Source organism: Notothenia coriiceps, unplaced genomic scaffold (assembly GCF_000735185.1).
Source record: "Notothenia coriiceps isolate Sejong01 unplaced genomic scaffold, NC01 NC01_scaffold00037244, whole genome shotgun sequence".
Lineage (NCBI taxonomy): Eukaryota > Metazoa > Chordata > Actinopteri > Perciformes > Nototheniidae > Notothenia > Notothenia coriiceps.
In genome coordinates this window covers 25,512,743-25,524,153 of record NW_011369945.1, presented here as the reverse complement: position 1 = coordinate 25,524,153, position 11,411 = coordinate 25,512,743, and the positions used below count along the sequence as shown (strand labels likewise).

The window sequence follows — 11,411 nt, the reverse complement described above, 5'->3', positions numbered from 1 at the left end:
CTCTTAGTTTTTTTTCATTTTCCTTTCTCTCATTAATTTCCCTTTTTGTTCTTGCTTCTTTTTAATATCCTTTTTTTGTTTTCTTTGTCTCCTCGCTCCGCGTTTCTCTTCCGTATTTCTTCCACATACTATGTTTGGAGTTGTTCCCTCCCCTGTTGCTATCCAGGGTGGCAGAAAAACAGTGTTCCCTGGAATCTGCCCACTCTCACTTAGCATCCCATTCAGGAGGTTTTTTCCATGAGGTGATTGGCAGCAGGGCAAGCATTCGCATTCTGGCACAGAGACATCTTATACTACGCAGGGATATCGTGGCATTAGCAATCGTTGTTTTTTTTTTTGTGCCATGAATACTGAACACCAACCTCACATCTACCAAATAAAGAATATTCCTGGTCAAAGGACAGTAAATCAGATGAATTTTCCTTTTGTTATGGATCACATTGGTTACACGTACTTTCCTGCATTGTCTGGTTAGGTCCTTTAAAGGTCACACCGCAGCGGAGCAGCCTCTTATACCTCTTCACACTACCAACGGGTTTCAGGCCGGTTCGGAGCTCGCTTGAAAAGCCACTGCGAACCCGGGTTTTCCTGTTCACACCGCAGTGGACGCAGCCTCCTTAGCTCCGGTATCTCGGTTCATTTTCCAGCACCAAAAAAATTGCCAGGCCAGAGCAAAAGCACCACCTACGTCACGCTTACGTCGAGGCAGGGGCAGGGGCGGGATCAACTCCTGAACAACACAAAAAGCTGGCGTTTTGTTATCCAGTTTGTACACAACGATGGAGACACTTAACAAGCAGCAGTGGTCCCACTGAAGAGACCAGCTACCTATTGGCGAATCTGGTCTTCTGAAGAGGTACAGAGGAACTGGACACAATCGGCCATTGTTTTTGTTGTCGGTGTCAGCTGTAGGGGTTACCATCAGGCGCCGGTTTTGGTTTATGAAGCAGGCACGCAAACGGTTTACTCATGACGCAAAACGATGACGCAATGAACGGCAGCAACCAGTCGGACTCTGGGCGGTGTGGAAACAGAGCCGGAGCTAAAACCGAAGAACCGGTTCTGAACCTGAAAAGCTCTAGCACGAGCTTGAACCAGGGAGGTTTGCGTTGGTCGTGAAAGAGGTAATGAGAGCATATTTTTCTTTAAAAGATAACTCAACTTGAGCTGATAAAGGGGGATTACTTGGTTGGTGATTGGCTAATGGTTACACAAGCCAACAAATCGTTATGACATCATAAAGTGGCCAAAATCTGATCAGCTCATTTTCAGACAGGTTTTTATATAAATGGATCAGGACAAAAAGAGAATTCGGAATCCATTCAGAATCTCTTTACACAGAGGGGGACACATGTTGATGTATAAAATACATGAGAAAGTGGATTTTGGATAATAAGTGACCTTTAAATATCCAATGTATTCAATGATCTACTTGCCTCTGATGTATTCCTCTAGATTGTAGGTACCATCTCCTCAGAGCCAGCCTCTAAACACATGCTTCTTTGAATTTCATCAGTTTCCTTAAATGGACTCATTCCTTTGCCCTATTCTCTCCATAAATATGTGGTGAGCCTTGCTACAGATGAAAAGGTAATCCACATACACGGTCTGCCAAGAAGCTATTTCTTGCTCTGAGCAGAATAGGACATGGTGTAACAAAAACATCCGGCTGTAATTTGTCAGGAGGAATTGCAGTGCTTTGGAAAATAACATATATTTCTACGAACACTTACACCTTCATGTTCTCCCTGTAGCAGGAATGATATTATGTTGTCATGAAATTGCCTGATAAAAAACATATAGCGAAGTGACACATGCTCTAATCACATGTTACTATAACAGATGGAGATAGGAAACCGAGGCTGCTGGATTTTTTCAAGGGCATCAGACGGCACATAGCTTGTATTCTGTTTCATAAGCCTTATAATGAACGCAACAGTAATGTGGTCTTCTCAGATGTAAGTGTCAGCGGTGCACTGATACTCGCTGAAGGCTGAATTCAAATCGGGTCTGGCATGCTTTCAACAAGGGTCTCCAGTTTGACATCGCACAAACCAACACAATCTGATGTGCTATCAGTTATATTTCCCATTCTGCAGAGGAAATCTGCTATAGGGAATAAGTGAGATGACAGCTGGCAGCCAACAATTTCGTTTTATATTTTATTCAGTTTTCAAACTAATATTTCCTGAACTAATCCTTTCATGTGTGACCATTTGTTTCTTTCTTATATGATAGTAAACTGAATATCGTTTGCCTTTTGAATAAAAAGACATCTGAATAAGTCACCTTGGGATCTAGGAGAGTGTTATAGTCATTTTTCAATATTTTACTGATGTGTGACAGTATTTTTGCTCTTTATTGCTCTTGAAGACATGTTAGAGGAACATTGGCACAGATTAGATTGTGTCTGTTTTTATTTTTATGTAACCCGAAATCACAAAAAAACTGAATTGGCTTTGCAGTCTGTTCAACGTGTGACACCTTCTATCCCTAAACTCAGGATTCAGACGCAAAAAATAAAAGAAACAATAATGGTCTGTTCCCTCTGAAGCAGGAAGATGAAATCAATCGACTTCAAAGCCTTCCTCTAGGATTGAAAGTCCCCTGCTTTTCATTGAGACATTTATTACTTACAACTAAAGAACATTTATATGTGACTTTTGGCTATTCATTTCTATTGAAGAGATATTATGTATTTAGATTTTTTTTTGACACAGATTAGATTTAGTCTGTATGTAACTCACAAATATAAATGACACATTTTTACCTCAAAGGGCGTTACCATCGGTACATCATGTGACACATTTTCCCTTAGGAACAGGAAAAAGATGACTTGTATTCATGCAAAAGAAAAAGCGTAATAGTCTGTTCTCTCTACAGCAGGAACATTGAATAAATGATTTGAACTCTTTGAAGTCTCCTTCCAAACAACACTGAAAGAGCCCTGCTTTTCATCAACACATCTTCATTCTTGCTTACAAACAGAAGTACAGTACATTTGACCTCATTTTGCTGCTATTGAAGAGATACTAAATATGTTAAAACATTGACAAAGACTAGGTTTTATCATATAATGAAATGTGACCCAAACACACATTTGCTTCAGGGCTTTATAATCTATAAAATGTGCAACACTTATTATCCTCAGACTCTTAAATCAGAAAAAAAGACTCTTATTAATACAAAAACAAAATGTTCTCTCTACAGCAGGAACATGAATGGGCTTTGAGACCTTCCAAACAACACTGAAAGACCCCTGCCTTTCATCAAGACATTTTAATTGGCTGTGAACTAATACTGTCCTCCCCACACAGGTGGCCGCGGCAGATGGCCTCGTCCAGTGGCCTGTGTCGGTACGGGGCCAGAGTGGACTGCTGCTGGGGGTGGACGCGCCGCTCCTGGGGTCACTGCCAGCGTGAGTGCCATCACGCCTGCTTCTGCTGCTGCCAGGGGGAAACAGGGCTAACAAGGTTGCTAGGTTTCAAGCTGGGGTCAAAGATGCAATTAGACACAGGAGAGGCTGCGACATTGCCACAGTAACCATGAGGCTCGGGGGAAACACGCACAAACATGCACGTTGTCACAACACATCGCCTACTGCTAATGGACAGAGATGGCAAAAGTACACTCATCCTTTACTCAAGTAGAAGTACAGAGACTCGCGTTTAAAAAATACTCTGTTAGAAGTACTGACTAAACTTCTTTACTCAAGTAAAAGTAAAGAGGGCTTCGAAATGTACTTAAGTAAAAAGTACCCATAACTAGNATGAAAGTCCTGCATTCAAAATCTTACTTAAAGGTGACCTATCATGCAAAATGCACTTTTGTACTTCTTTTATACATGAATATGTGTCCCCGGTGTTCCAGGGATGGAACACCGGGGACACATATTCATGTATAAAAGAAGTACAAAAGTGCATTTTGCATGATAGGTCACCTTTAAGTAAGATTTTGAATGCAGGACTTTCATGTTTTGGTACTTTTACTCAAGTAAAGCATCTGAATACTTCCATCACCTCTGCTAAAATGGGCTTTGAGGAGCAACGGGTACTTACATCCTCATCTCAGAGGTGAAGGAGGAGAGGGGGGAGAGGGTCCCGCTGGTCAGAATGATGCAGCGGACCCCTTGATCCACCAGGCTCTGCATGCTGTAGCCCGGCGAGAAGCACCAGTAACTCAAGATGTTGCCTACAGGGCGCACAGAAACATTTATTTAAGATTTACACAGAATATAGGCAGATAGGCGAGCAAAAGTAACGACAAACTAAACAATTTCACAGCAAATGCATAATTTCATAGAAATTTGCTCAGGGTGTTTTATTACCTTGATTCTTTGAAATTTGGAATTCATAATTCGATTATTTCCCCACATTTAATGATATTAAATCATATTGTTGTATAATATGAAATTATACAACATTTTTATAAAATTGTGCAAACGTAAAAAAGCCTAACAATTTACATTTCTAAACAACTTAATTCCTGAGTCACCACCCTCCATTTTGAGCTAATGTACTGAACACTGATGTGTATGTGACTTTTTATGATGTATTGCAATAATTGTTGAATAAAGTTGAACAAATAAAAATAAAACCTTGTTTCTTTGATGATGATGATGATGAAGCCCAGACATCCGTGCTCTGGTTTTTCTTCTGATGGCTGGTGTCTTGATGGATATGAACCTGAGCCAAACACACAGGGCTGACATCACTGTGTACATATCTAACACGTGCGAGGAAATGCAAATCTTTGAATGAACGCGCACCTTAAAATGAGCCGTGTTGGTCTCCATCTGCTGCTGTTTCTCCTTTTCTGATGGTTCCCCACAGAACACCAGCTACAAGAGAGAAAAAATGATTGTAGCTATGGCAAAGTAATCGTGTGTTCCATCGTTTTGGTATAATGTGCAGTTTACAGCAGCTCATTTTGTGAAGTATGCTCATTTGTGCAGGTGTTCACATAGAGTCAATGAAAACAGGTTTTATATTCAGTCACGATGATACAAAACCTGACAATCTCATTATGGTGACAACACTACATGTAATCGCGGCCGCGCACACGGCCTAAAGTTTAGCCTCCTTTTTGTTGACTGCCAACTGTATCGTGTTTCTTTAAATTGAATCTGTTGAGATTTTGCTGTTTGATCAAGTTGAGTTAGAGGGCAACTTTGATCAGTAGAACAGCTAGACTTTAGGCCGTGTGCGCGGCCGCGGTTACATACAGGAAGCTCAAAATGGACTGACTAACACGAAAAATAAGCCACTAACTTTTACATGTTTCTTTGTGTACAGATCAGACAAAACATGCTTGTCAGTGACAGTGGCGAGCCGTGACTTTTATACCTAGGCCCTCTGACCCCCACCCTCAAATTTTTTTAAATAAAAGAGTTATTACGTCACAGCGTATACTTCAGCGGAATATCAAAACGGCCCGGGGTGCAAAACGCATCAATGACAGCAACCCTCTACCACACAAAACAACACCTGTAAATAACCCAATTTGTGTTCTTTGAAATTGAAAAGGATATTGCATTGTGTTTGTTACTTTTGTTGCAGTTGTATGTCTTAAGTGTAATTTGGCATGCTTTTATTTTGAAGACCAGTTCATGCTGTTGACAGGAAGTTGTTGTTCACAGCGGGCAGAACTTGTCATAAAGTCTGCGATAATAAAACCCACCCATTTAGAGGGAAGATATGATTGGTCAATTGTACTGTAATTTTACATTACTCTCTCGTTCAGTTACTATAGCGCAGTGGCGAGCCGTCAGGAACCTCTCGGAGGGCCTAAGATATTCTACAAAATAATATTAAAAAATGTATTTTAATATATATTTTTTAAATATTTTTTTTGTCATATTTTTCATTAGTTTTACAAAATAACTGGATTTAATTGTATTTAAAATAACATTTCCAAAGAAATAAATCCTTCGAATCTGCCTATTCAATTTCAGTTTGAATGTGAAGGATTAAATGAAAGAAGCTCCTTTAGCCGTTTCTGCGAGTTACTGTGAAGACAGGAGCTGATTGGTGNTCTTATCAACTAAGATTTGTTAGAACATATTTTCCAACTGAAATTGACTGATAGTGGTCATTTACCACATGAACATTACTGTGTAATATATGTTTACAGATATATTTAAGAGAAATACAATACAAGACAATACACTTACTTGTCTGATTTGCCGATTCCAAAATAGGCCGTATTGGAACGGCCCTAAGGTTTAATGGTACCCCTGTCACAACATCTGAACATTTAAACAGCACATTATTAAATAAGGGAGCATCAGGTAATTCAGAGCCTGTTTCCCAAACTTTTGGTATGGTTCACCTTAAGAACAGTTCCTGTCGACATCATGGCACAGGGCTCTATAAAGTGACACAATTATAGGAGTGACAGCTGCCAGGACCCAAATTGGCTAACCCTGAGGCCACCAGCCTTCCAACATGCTAATCTCCAAGCATGGAAGAGCTGGTCTAACCAGAAAGAACACCACTTCCAAGCGGTCAGAAATGAGAAGAACCCTAACCCAGAATAAAATAGATCAACCATCGCCAATTAACAACAAATACGTGTAAATTAAATGAGCCCTTGTGCTGCTCAGAACATTATGTACGTTTATGAAATGGCCATATTTGTAAGCTCACTTTGGATAAGTAAACTAGATCTAATATAATAGTTTATTATTTCTTAAAAACAATGATCATCCACTTGAATAACACACTCATCTTGAAAGGTTTTATTTCCTGCGATCTTTGTCATTAACCTGTCTTCAGTTCATTTTATAAGTGAATCTTATAAAGCTCTTCTAAAGGCAGTAGAAAGTAATAAGAGATACACTCAGCACTACAGTCAAGGCATTCAAATTCTTTCCAACATAAACATCTTCTTACATTTCGTAGCTCTGTTCTCCGGGACTTGAACTTGAAATAGGTCAAACTTAAAAATTTAGCTCTCATCTCTTCTTTTAGTGTTCAGAAATTTTTGATGTGTTTGGGGTTTCATTTAAGTGAAATTGTAATGTTCTTCCTCTTTGATGCCATAAGAAATGTTGGACCCAAGGCTATCTTTCAGGTTCAACTTTAGCATGCATACAAAACAACTATTGTCTTAGTCCATTGGAGATGGCCTTCCTGAGTGTCATCATTAGAGTACGGCTATGTTGAATAGGATTAGTGCATGTACACTCGACTCAACTGAGATGCACAGTACATGTACATCCACCTATGTGGAGACTTTACCTGGTAAACGTAGATGTAGTGACTAGAATTATTACTTAACCTTCTGGCATTTCACCATTATCTTTTTGAAAAACTGCAAAGTTGCGGACATAATGAACACAGTAACCTTTGTGTATTGGGGTGCCTTTTGGCCTTTTTTGGGGCCCTGTATAACATAAGTGGAAATTCAGAGCCCTTTTTCAGATGATGCCAACGATCTTGTTATCCACCCTAACTCCCGGACCCTAAATGCTTGCTGTGTTCATTGACTGAACAGAAGACTAGACTGTTATGTCATTGTGAGGTGCTTAATGATGTAACGTGTGTTTGCTGTATTGTACTCTTTATCCTTAGCCTGTATCTCTGCTCATGCTATCGTTATAACTAATGCCTGTATTAATAAAGGGTGTCTTGATTATCATCTGTCATGCGAACACTGCTGGAACATAGCATGTTGGCTATACGTTGTACCTGATAGGGGGGGGGGGCGCGGCCTCTCCTCCCGGATACCTCATTCACACCAACGCAACTCCGGTTCAAGCTCCGTGCTAGAGCTTTTCAGGTTCAGAACCGGTTCTTCGGTTTAGCTCCGGCTCTTTTCACACCGCCCAGAGTCCGACTGGTGCTGCGTCATTGCGTCATCGTTTGCGTCATGACGTAACCGTTTGCGTGCCTGCTTCATAAAGCCAAACCGCGCGGAAACCCCTCACAGCTGACACCGACAACAACAACAATGGCCGATTGTGCTCCAGCTTCCTCTGTACCTCTTCAGAAGACCAGATTCCCAATAGGTAGCTGGTCTCTTCAGTGGACCACTGCTGCTTGTTAAGTTTCTCCATCGTTGTGTACAAACTGGATAAAACGCCGGCTTTTTGTTGTTGTTCAGGAGTTGATCCCGCCCCTGCCCCCGCCTCGACGTAAGCGTGACGTATGTGGTGCTTTTGCTCTGGCCGGACAATTTTTTGGTTGCTCGAAATGAACCGGATTCCGGAGCTAAGAGGCTGCTCCGCTGCGGTGTGAACAGGAAAACCCGGTGCTTTTCAAGCTCCAGCTCCGAACCGGCCCTGAAACACCGTTGGTGTGAATGAGGTATAACAGCTACTTGCACTGCGTAATTATAAACCTTTGGTGCCAAATTGGTGTCAGCAATTTAGCAGGGGCTGATTGCTTTCAAAAAGTGGTGTCTTCAAAGCTAGAATCCCCTATCATACTCTGTTGTTCACAGATCAAAGCTATGCTAGTATTCCCTCTTTACGAACAGTATAGCAATGGTTTGTTTACACCTACCTGGCATAGGCCAAGGGGTCCAAAGTGTCAGGGCCCCCATGGCAGTCACTTGCAATATGTAATTATTAGAGAAATGTACTAACAACCAAGAGATACATAGGACTACAAATCAATACAAAATAACCACAACGAAACGCAGAAGGACTACGAAAAGAAGCAAAACAACCAAAGCAAGACTCAAAATGGCCGCAAAGAGACACAAAACAAAAACAAAGGGGCTAAACAACTATTAAGTATGTCTTTCTTCCTCCTAGAAGAGACATCTGCAATATGTTTGAAACCTCAGTCGAACCTTTTTGTTAAACAAAGTATACGGAAAAGTATAAAGAACAACCCCTCCACTTATCCTTTGCCGTTAACAGAACATTGGTGGTATCAAAGGTGTAAGTTCTAACAGGGCAGTTGTTTTGTGAAACGAAAGATTGTTATTGACATTTCCTCTGGGCTCTCTTTCATACAAAAATTGGAGTCAACAAAACAGTATGATTGAAGCCAGTAAAACCTGCAATTACCATTCTATTGTGATAAAAGCAACGAGTCGGCGCTGAGGTCAACACTTTAAAGGCCTTCCTAAAAGGAGCTTTGAATTGAATTTTGTCGAGGTATTCTAAGATAACAAATGCCCACATTGAAATCCTGTGACACTACAGAAACCAAGATCAAATCCACATGTTTCAACCCCAGTGATCCAGTAGACAAGAACATATATTTTTCTTGCTTCCTTGTAGTCTAAATTATTTGTGTATCTGCTGTGCGGAGATAGGCTCTTATCTTATATTGAATACGTTGACAGGAAGCAGCATGGTCTGTGAGGTGGATCCGATGGGAGGGCATATCTGTAAAGCAGACAATTCCCCATGTGTTATTTGCTCCAGTTCAACTCTTGTGCAGTTCTTGTTTTAACCATGTAAGCAATATTTGTTCTCCTTACTGCTGAACATCAGTTATCAGGCTTCGGGAGGAATGGATTACATGTGACAGGATTACGTAATCAGGATATATAAAAAATCATTAATCAAATCACTGTCACTGTCACATTTCTAAAAATAGGTGATTACCAGCAGGTTGAAGAGCTTAATGTGATTGTTGTGAAAGGATCATATTTGTATTTCTTCTTTGTAAGCTGTACTGTTCTGTAGGCAGGAAGCTGCAGTCTGGAAATGATGGGACATGTCTTTGTTGAGTTTTCTATTTAATACTGTAAATTGAATCAAATGACTATGTGTGTTGTCACTCTTTGGACTTCGGTGTGTTTTGAGGTTTCAAGGCTAATTGTTTGAAGAAAGACATAGTTTAAATAATAATTATATATTTATTTTGTAAGCGCTTTTACAGGTGCTCAAAGTTGCTTTACAGAGATAGTGAAAAGAAAAGAGCAACGAATAAATATAGTTTCAGTCCAATTAAAATCAAGCAATATAACAACCATCACACATTAAAAGCCAGATTGAAGAGGTGAGTTTAAACTAAACTGTTTGTCTAGTTTAAATACTTTTGAAAGTTTGTTCTGCGTGGGTTTTCCTTTTCTTTGTTTCTGGTTTGTGACATCACGAGACACAGTGTCTTTTTAATGAAGAAAACAACCAGAATTTGCATTTTTGTCGAGCATCTGCTGTGAAGTGAAGTGAAGTGCTGACAGGCTCCATTAAAATCTAACATGTACTGTCAATGTCGCTGTGGGGTTAGTTTGGACTTTACCATGGAGTCTTTTCAAAATGTAGCATTTGATGTGACATGACTGTACTCCACGTCAAACTATAAAACACTTCACACCAATATTTCATTACAGCTGCCAATACATTTTTTTTAAACGTGACTAAAAACCTTTGAACGTTTGACTTGAACATATCTGTAGTAAATTGCTGCTGCTGAAGCTGCTATACATCTCTGTATTTTCACACTTAGCAGATAAGTGTGAATGTGAGAGCATTGACTCGTATTTACTTATGTGTGAAAGACAGATGAAAAGACAGAGGTGTGCTTGCTATAGGAATATCTGACAATCCCTCAATGTGTCAATTTGCAATGTTGTTCAGAATGAAAATAGGTGTGAAAAGCTGTGAGTTAAATATGCCGTTAGTTCTTAAGCTTACATTATATTTGTAATATATTTCTGCATGCTTCACACAACTATGTTTCACTGGGTGATGCAGGTTGGAGTTTACAGCTGCTCTCTGCTCACTCCTTTCCTGCCCACACATATACTCCATCAAGGATGGTGCTACATGCTGCACTTAGAACTACAATAAGCATGTTAATGTTAATCTAACAGCTCCGGCGATAAACTAGCACCACGCCCCCCCCCATTTTGCATAACGGCAAGTATGCATAACATACCAGAGCAGAGTAGTTGTCGATTCTTGTTCTGTGACTATCTGCCTCACCCTGTCAGACTTTCAGTTGCGCGCGCTACAAAAGAGACGTGTTACCATGGAAACCAAACAATGGTGTAGCTGTATTAAAGTCCGAGTGGAAACAGTCCTGAGTAAATCTGATTTTGTCAGAAATCGGGAGAAATATGACCCCGGGAGGAAACCGGGAGAGGGCAATGAAATCGGGAGTCTCCCGCGAAAATTCGGGGAGGGTTGACAAGTACTGATTTATGTGAAGATTAATCCTGGGTTAAATAACCACTATTGAGGAAACCACAATCTCTCAACATGTTTGTATGTAGAATGCATGCATTTAGTTCTCACATGCCCCAAAACGTTGTGAATGTGCTCATCAGAGGTTTCACCAGCCAGTTAATGGAGTCATAAAACCCTAGAGAAGACTTAAAATGTTTCCCATTTCTGGTTCCCTTGTCTCAAAGTCAACTTTTATTTTAACGTGTTTGTGGTTCGAAGCATAAAATAAGGTCTCGTCGGTTAACAAATGCTGATGAGGATTTTTCAAGATTTTTCC

At 40.2% G+C, this 11,411-nt stretch overlaps 1 protein-coding gene across 1 annotated transcript in view; it reads right to left on the bottom strand.

Moving 5' to 3' along the window:
- Positions 1 to 11,411, bottom strand: part of LOC104965467 (growth factor receptor-bound protein 10-like) — a 55,508-nt gene that overhangs the window by 12,480 nt on the left and 31,617 nt on the right. The window lies entirely within an intron of this gene.